Source organism: Strongylocentrotus purpuratus, unplaced genomic scaffold, assembly GCF_000002235.5.
Source record: "Strongylocentrotus purpuratus isolate Spur 01 unplaced genomic scaffold, Spur_5.0 spur5_scaffold_14, whole genome shotgun sequence".
Taxonomy (NCBI): Eukaryota; Metazoa; Echinodermata; class Echinoidea; order Camarodonta; family Strongylocentrotidae; genus Strongylocentrotus; species Strongylocentrotus purpuratus.
The window spans coordinates 25,718,001-25,727,027 of record NW_022145599.1 but is presented as its reverse complement, the minus strand read 5'-3'; positions in this window follow the sequence as shown (position 1 = coordinate 25,727,027).

Genomic DNA, 9,027 nt, shown 5'->3' with positions numbered 1-9,027 from the left:
AAAATATGCTGTATACATGTATGCCCACAATTATACCATTGTTCTCGTCATTTAGCCAGGGGGCGTCAATCTTGACATACATGGAGCTTTACAAAATCACTGTCATAAGTAAATCATAGATCCAGTGATCTCAATGCAGCAGGACAGCAAGAAACTGTGCAAACTGATCACTTAGCTCCAAATTTTTTTAAACAGGAATGGATGAAAGTTTGCCTAATGTTAAGGTTGGTTACAAGCTTAACTCAATGTTATAATTATTCCAACCATTGAGAGTTTTCTGTATAATTGTTTTTGTTTTTATTATTGTTATTAATAATAGTGTTATTATTAATATTTTTATTATTTATCATTATTATTGTTATTTATACTATATTTTTATCATTGTTTATAAGTATTAGCATTATTATGTTTGTTTTTTTCGCATTATATGCCTGTGACTAGTATCAAGAGTCCGTAACCAAGAGCTATTAAAATCGAATGGAGATAATTGTTGCAAAAAATGTGTAAAGACACTGGCGCGACTAGGATTTTCAGGCACGCGAGGGGGAGGGGGACTATTTAACTATGTGAAATAACAACAACAACAACAATGATAATGATAATGATGATAACATTAATAATAATAATATTTTAATGCTAATAATAGAGATATTAATGATAATAATTATCTGATAAATGATACTAATGATGATGATAAGAAAAATTAGAAGAAGAAGAAGAAGAAGAAGAAGAAGAATAAGAAGAATGATAGTAGTGATTATAATTTATAATATTGATAACAACACAACAACACCAGAAAATGCTATATTACTCACAACACTCCCAAGTAGTGAAGATTTCGAAACAAACCTTCCCCCAGAACAGTCAGACGATTGTTTTCAAGTTCACTGATAATCAGATAAAAAATAAAATCAAACATGATCGTAATTGCTTTTGAAAACTTAATTTAAAGGCAATTTAGGAATATATTCTAGGGAAAGGAATCTAACTAAAATGTAGACCCCCCCCCCCCTCCATCAAAAAAAAGTATACCTACAGTATGTATAGACGAAATAACCCGTCGAATACTCCTGGTGGCAAGTAGGTTAATTCACATGATGCAAGATACCTGAAATTAGATTTGAAAACAACCGAACAATGAACAAAAGAATTGTTTATGGTAATGCCAAATGGTGATGATGATAACGATAATAAAAATGACAATAACGATAACATTAATGAAAATAATAATAACGATGATGATGTTGATGATAACGATAATTATAATAGTGAAAATAACAATTTTCAATGTTTCTCGTAATTTACAAGAAACATTCAAAATTTACCAGTTACAAACAACCAAATCATATAAAATGCATTATTATTACCCCGGTAACTGGACTTAACTATTATTCCGCACATTAAAAAGCAGATTCTCTACCCCCTTGAGAGCATTCTACCCATGCAGTCGCCTTTAAACTGGCGCCTCACATGCTACGAGCATACCTCTACAATCAATCAAACAACGACACCTCTAGGTCACCTGGAGATGATAAAGTTACTTACAAATTGTTGATATTATGCAGTCCTTTAAACGATCCCACTTCTAAAGTCAGAGGAATGCCTATCATATTGCTACAAAAGAAAGTGATATACAATGCAAAATAGTTATTGAATTATTCGAATTTACTGATATTTCATATGACACATTAACATCTATCGCTCTTGCTCTAACAAATATATTATGCGTGAAGATTTACAGGGACTGCAAAAGAACACGGATATAATACTTTAATTAAGTAATCCAAAACTCATTATACAAAAGTTAGATAATATTTTTGTTTCAAAGGCGGCGGGGTAAAATACTCAGGTGTAAAAATTGCATTTTATCAACTATAGTCGAAGTTAGAGTCTCAAGTGAGATGACAATCAGATAATATTACTATATAGAAGTAGTTTAAGACCTCATATTGCTTGAACGTGTTGTGCACGTTGATGTGTTAAATGGAGTGGGTGTGGGTGAGGTTGGATGAGTGTATGCGAGTGTGTATACGGGAAAATTTAGGTGGGTACGTCTATGGCGCGCCATTTGACCAATAAACCCCGATAAACACTGTTTATCGACGAAAAACAAGATTTATCGAGCGAAAAACAAGGTTTATCGAGCGATAAACAATGTTTATCGACTGATAAACAATGTTTATCGAGCGAAAAACAAGGTTTATCGAAAAACACAGTTATTCGTATTTCGTCAGGAGTGGGCGTGTTTCATATCCCCCTTTATCTGTCATCTATTTCTCCTCTCTTTCCATCCATCTATCCCTGATCTTTTTCTTCTCTATCGATCTCTCTCCATCTCTCTCCATCCATCAATCCCTGCTCTATCTCTCCTCTATCTTTCATTATCTCCATCCATCCATCTCTCCTCTATCTCTCCTGTTTCTCTCCACTATATGGCATTCTTCTCGCCTCTCTCTCTCCATCCATCTATCTCTACCCTATCTCTCCTCTATCTCTCCTCTCTCTCCATCTATCTCTATCCATCTATCACCCGCTCGATCTCTCCTCTATCTCTCTTCTATTTATCTGCAATAACCATCCATCTATCCCCGCTCTACCTCTTCTCTATCTCTCCTTTATCTCTCCTCTATCTCTCCTCTATCTCACATTTATCTCTCCTTACTCTCCTTCCATCTACCCGCGCTCTATCTCTCCTCTATCTTCATCCATTTATCTTTAAAATATCTCTCCTCTATCTCTCCTCTCTCTCTCTCTCCATCTATATCCATCCATCTATCCCCGCTCTATCTCTCCTTTTCCCCTGCTCTATCTCTCCTCTATCTCTCATTTATATCTCCTCTCTCTTCAACCATCTATCTCTACCCTATTTCTCATACCGGAGGAAATAGATAAAAGGGGAGGAGGCAGAGAGGGAGTGCAGAGAAAGAAAAAGGAAAGAGAAAGGGAAAGAGAGAATTAGAAGAAAGAGAGGGAGAGACAGAAGGGTTATATTGAGAGGGTAGAAGAAAGAGAGAGTGAGAGAAAGAAAGGGGGAGAGTGAGGGAGAGATAGAGAGAGAGAAAGATAAGAGAAGGGGAAAACCTAGAAAGTTTGAAAGAGAAAGAGAGAGCTAGAGAGAGATAAATAAACATAAAATTTCAAAAATTGGGAAAAAAGCCTGGAATTGAGAATACTTCGCCATACCTCCACTCAGAAAATGTCGTTTGTGGTCATGAGCGCGAGCAAGTGTTACGGTGTTGGTATATTCTACGGTGTAAAGCGCACGTGCGGAGCAGTGCTCTGAGCTGGGTGCAACTTTAAAAAGCGCCCACTCCTGACGAAATACGAATAACTGTGTTTTTGGATAAACCTTGTTTATCGCCGACAAACAATGTTTATCGAGCGAAAAACACTCTGAATTATTTAGCAAATGGCGAGCGATAAACTATGTTTATCAGTCGATAAACATTATTTATCGTCGATAAACAGTGTTTATCGAGTGAAACTGTGTTTATCAGTCGATATACAGAGTTTCTCACGACAAACAATGTTTATCGCTCGATAAACCTTGATTTTCGCTCGATAAACCTTGTTTTTTCGGCGATAAACAGTGTTTATCGGGGTTATTGGTCAAATAGCGCGCCATATACGTGCACGTAGGTATACGATATTTTTGGCGTGTGTAACCCTGCAGAAGCATATCGTGGGTTCAACCAATCGAGGGGAGGGGGAGGGGCGCACTAGTTTTATTTGGTGGGTAGTTGAGGCCTGAGGGTAGGGTGTCACCGGTCTTACGAGATGGATATAACACCAATTTGCCAAATTTATTCTTAGAATTGTGTAGGGTTATCGTTTAATCTTCTGTTTACATTCACTTTCCCTAAATATAGATTTCGAGGGCGGGGATGGAGTGGAAGAGGCGAAAGTGGCTCTGTCATTTTCACTATGTAAGATGGCCTTGATGATATTATCAGGAGTATCGGTAAAACAGTTTGATTAAGGATTGTGCCAACAACAAACATAACAACAACAAATTTAAAAACATTTGTTAAAAGGTCAAAAGAAAGAAAATATACTAATGCTACTTCTACTTCTACTAGTAAAACGCACGGCATGTCTGAAATTCTGAAAATGTAAAGTTTTGATTTCTTCAAATAAAGGTGTTAGTAAATAAATATATATCAGGATTGTGGCAAAGTAGAAAAGTACAGAATTCTAAAGAACAATTATCTTGCAGTACATAAATCTGTGGCTAGTTAAATTCATATTGGGCTCATGCATGACTGCGAATTAATGAAATTGCATAGAGAGAAAATCATTGAATTGCGATAATTGTAGAATCGATTCCCGGTGGTAAGTGAGTTGCTCTATTCATGCTATTCAAAACGATATATAGCCACAACAAAAGCCTCCAATTTAAAAGGGTTTAACAAAAATTATTCTTCAAACAATCATCTTATGGTACACAAGGTGAATGTCAAATTCAAGTTAACTTCATTGTACTGGTATAATAACCTATAAAGCAACACCGAAAGGTAATTCCATTGTGTCTGTTATTGAAAATCATTGAATTGCGATAATTGTCAAACAGATTCTTGGTGGTAAGTGAGTTGCACTATTCACGCTATTGAAAACGAAATGACTACAATCAGCAGAAGGGCAAAATGTAAACAGTGGCGTAGCGTGGACTCATTCATGGGGGGGGGGGGGCAATTGTCTTTAGTCTACTAGATTTGTCCAACTTTTCCAACTCGAAATCTCTGAATTAATATTGTCTCTGAATCGTTTTCCAAATCCACATACTTGCTTCCCTCATCAGGTGAATGTCGTGCTTTCGTGCATATTCTACGCTATGCATACTCAATCAACATTTTAAAAATGTACAACAAATCTAGGTCAGCGAGTTTGCCTGTTTGGTGAACGTCTTGTTGCTCGTGTTGTTAAACATGACACTAAATATTATTCACCAACAATCTTCCAACTAATAGCAAGAGTATTTATCCTATGATCTAAGCTAAGCGATAATTTTTATTCGGAGCGAAAGCTTTCCTTTTCACTGTCCAATTAAAAACATGAGTATATCTTACACACACGTGTGCAAATCGAAAATGCTTTGACAATGTCCACATGCCATTCTTGTGTGATAATTTTAAAGTTTTGCATATTCCGACAGGGCCACTTTTTTGCTCTTCGATTCTTCGACAACCATCAATGTTACATGAATATTACTTATCATTGTGTACGAGCCAATCTCAAAAATACTTCATTCTTCTAAATTAAACTCGACAAAATTATGACCATATACTGAATTAACCTGACTGATTGCAATGTATTTTGAGTTGGAAAGCTTTCTCACAAATCTAGGTCAGCAGGTTCAATGATGTGCCTCACACTTGCTATAGATGATTTATTGAAATATTTTTGATATCAGTCTTCATGTCTCCAGTCATTCTTTGTCACTGCTCATAAACGATAGTCAATAGCTACTTTAATGCTCGAACCTTTAATGTCATCCTTTAAATGGTTCACATCACGTGCTCGGCTGAGTTGACTTTTTTCTTTCTTTCAAACCTGTTGAAACGGCTTTTCATATTTTAAAATAGAAGCATAGAAGCCTATAATGTCCAAAGTACGAAAAACCTTGCTTTTTCTTTGTTCTTTAGTCATTTCTTTGTCAAGTGAAAAAACTTCTCCTGGTGTTTTAAGCGGTCTCCTAAGGTTAATGCCAATTTATGGAGAGGATGGTCGATCACAAACTCTGACTCACATGTATGCATTCAAAGTGACCAATACTATTCATCTGTTTTACCTGATTGCATTTTTAGTTGTATGTTCGTTTTCTATATTCCAATTATGTTACCGATGTATTGATTAATGTCGAATTAACAAAGAAATAATTATTAAGTTACATATTTTTGACTCGCTTGGTAATACACGGTGATTCTCTCATTTTTGTAAATACCAATACAAATGAAGTGACTGCCACTTAATAACAATTTTCCTATACATTATAAAAATATATCTTTCATCTAAAATTGAACAAATCTTTTCAACACACCAAATACAGGAACCCTTTCACTCAAATTTTCAGAGAAAATATGTTGCTTTTGCCAATGTTACTTTGCAATTGAGTGCATAATTATTTTTTCTTCAAAACCAAAAATTACATTTCCTCTTTGTAAACTTAATCTGTAAAGTTGTACGTTCATACATACATTCTGCTGTCTCATTCCAAATCTTTATTTACTAAATTCACAAAAAAGTGCACAATATCTTCTTACTCCTTTATTTAAAAAAAAATACGAACATTTGTCTCACTAACGAGTTTAATCTTGTACAGTTGCTTGTTTTAAAACATAATCTTATTTACGATCTTGTATTAAAAATATATTAATTCAATATCAAGGGTAAAATGGCATATCCTAATCTGTATATTTGCACCATTTACACTTTTAGGGGTGTAATCTAAATGTCGTTCCCATTTCAAACAAAAATTGAGTGCATACACTTATTTTTTTCCTAGAAGTGTGTTGTATAATTATCTCCAGCATTGTAGGTCATGTACAAGTATTTTAATATAAGAAGGTATTACAGGGTCTCATAGAATCTTATTACATTTTCTATATCCATAATATCTACACTTTATTACTTCAGTTGACGTAATGAAAATTGCGAAATTAACAACAATTTTCAAACGGGGAGATAACAAACTTGTCAATAACTATCGTCCCATGTCCTCGCTGACATAACTATTAGAATTTGATCACATCTTCTATATCCATAATATGTACACTTTATTACTTGACGTAATGAAAAATGGGAAATTGACACCAATTTTCAAACGGAGAGATAACAAACTTGTCAATAACTATCGTCCCATGTCTTCGCTAACAACACTATTAAAAGTTCTTGAAAAACGCGTCTTTACAAGAACAACAACAACCGCTTTAATTATATAACATTTTCACATTTGGGTACTGCGAAAATCATAGTACTTTGCATGTAATTTTGTGCTCGAGAGAATTTTAGTAATATTTAAAAAAATGTTAATATTTTAGAAAAACCTCGATTTCCTGAAAATCAAATATTAGAAACTGTTAATGTACTACTACGAAAAGCAAGTAAAAGATAAAACTGTACATCATACCTTAAGATAACCATATATAAATTATGGAATACTGGCATATAGGGCTATGCAATAAATGCAAGATAAAACTTGATATCTTTGCTACAAAAAAAATCATGCAAAGTACAGTTCTCATACGGATATTTTTTTGTTGTAATAACACTCTCAAGTTGAAGGATATCTATCATTATCAACTAGGCCAATTCATGTATAAACTAGGTAAAATGAACTGTCGGCTAGCGCCAGACGTGTTGCCCTTTTGTGTGCGGTAGTGTCTATTTATACCTTTAACGAGATATTGTCAAGAGTTCATGTTTGTCTATGAAAATCATTGTTCATACAAATGTACTCGTGAATTATGTACATGCAGAAAAAAGGTTTTTTAAACATTTGCCGAACGATCCAATATTCGTTCCTAACCTCATTCCTGTCTCTCACTTTATAACCCCACCCCATCTTTCTCTTATTTACCGAGAGTTATAGCTTTCGTTTTATAATTATAATGTTATTTTGACCAAACTCTCTTCTGATACTACTTAACTAAGTTTTCAGGGCTTGCGTCATACATGCATTGCTTCTTTAGCATGCTCCCTTCGTCACATTTTATTGATTTTCAGTTCGTCAATGTTTCTATATTGTCTTTTTACAATCTTATTAAATTATTTTATGTCATTACTGAATTGATATGTATTTTGTATATGTTTAGTTTATGTTCACGATGAAACGATTAAATGGGTACCCGGTAGGATGCGACCGTCATTGTTGGTCAAACAGTTTTTGAGCCTCCAAGTAACGCCTGGCTGGAATGCTCCCCAGGGAGTGGAGATTGTGCACCCAGTGTGTGCGGGCAAGCACTGAATCCAATGACCGGGGTAATAGTATATCAGTAAAGCGCTTAGAGACATTTGTATTAAGCGCTATATAAGCGGAATATTATTATTATTATTAAACGGAAATAAATAAATCAGACTCAAAATAATAATAATCCGCAATATGCACACAATAACAAAACAAAAGTGCACAAGTGCGCTATGAAAGACAGAATGTGGTTCTCTTTGATATACTTTCTTTAAAACCAAGAAGTCAATAAAGGAGGAATGGAAGACAGATTAAATTAATAAACGTGAGAAAGGGAAAGAGGAAAGGAAATATAGAGAATGAAAGAAAGAGGCATAGAAAACGGAGTGGGTATTAATTATAGAAAAGGGAGAGCCAGAGGGAGATGAAAGCAGACATTTAAAAAAAAAGGAGAAAGGGACAGTGGGTGTTGTGCGTGTGACTGAGGGTTCGTGCGCGCGTGTGTGACATAGAAAGAGAGAGGGGGAGAGAGAGAGAGAGAGAGAGAAAGAGAGAGAAAAAAAAGGAAAAAACCACACATCGGTCACATTATTTCGGGTGAAAACTAAACCACTGGTGATATTTAATTGAAAACAGTTATAATGGTCTTACAGTATGACAGCCTTCTTGGCCGTGCTATTAATGTTGTCCTTCTTCCAGGCTTTCGTGGCGTTTACCCAAAATGGCTGCCAGTCACGTTCCTCACAAAAGTTCGTTGGATTGTCCTTTTCATTGAAGGGGGCTTCACCGCACACATATCCATCTGGGCATTTTACAATTTCTTTTTGAGAGACCACAAAACCAATATGCGATTAAATAGCAATCATATACACACTAAAATTGTCCTTTTGATAATATCGTAGTGGTAAGACACAAACTCATTAATTCACTAACAAAGGCCTTCTGCTCTATAGAGAAAATGACCTTAAATTGAGCTATAAAAATACTTTGAATATTTTTGCACATATCAAATAAATAAATAATAATATCAAAAACAATATAGTTCTTTTGTACATCGAAATATCTCTCTCCGGGCTTACAAAGTCTAAAATCGAATCTTACTATTGCTTCTCATATATTCCATG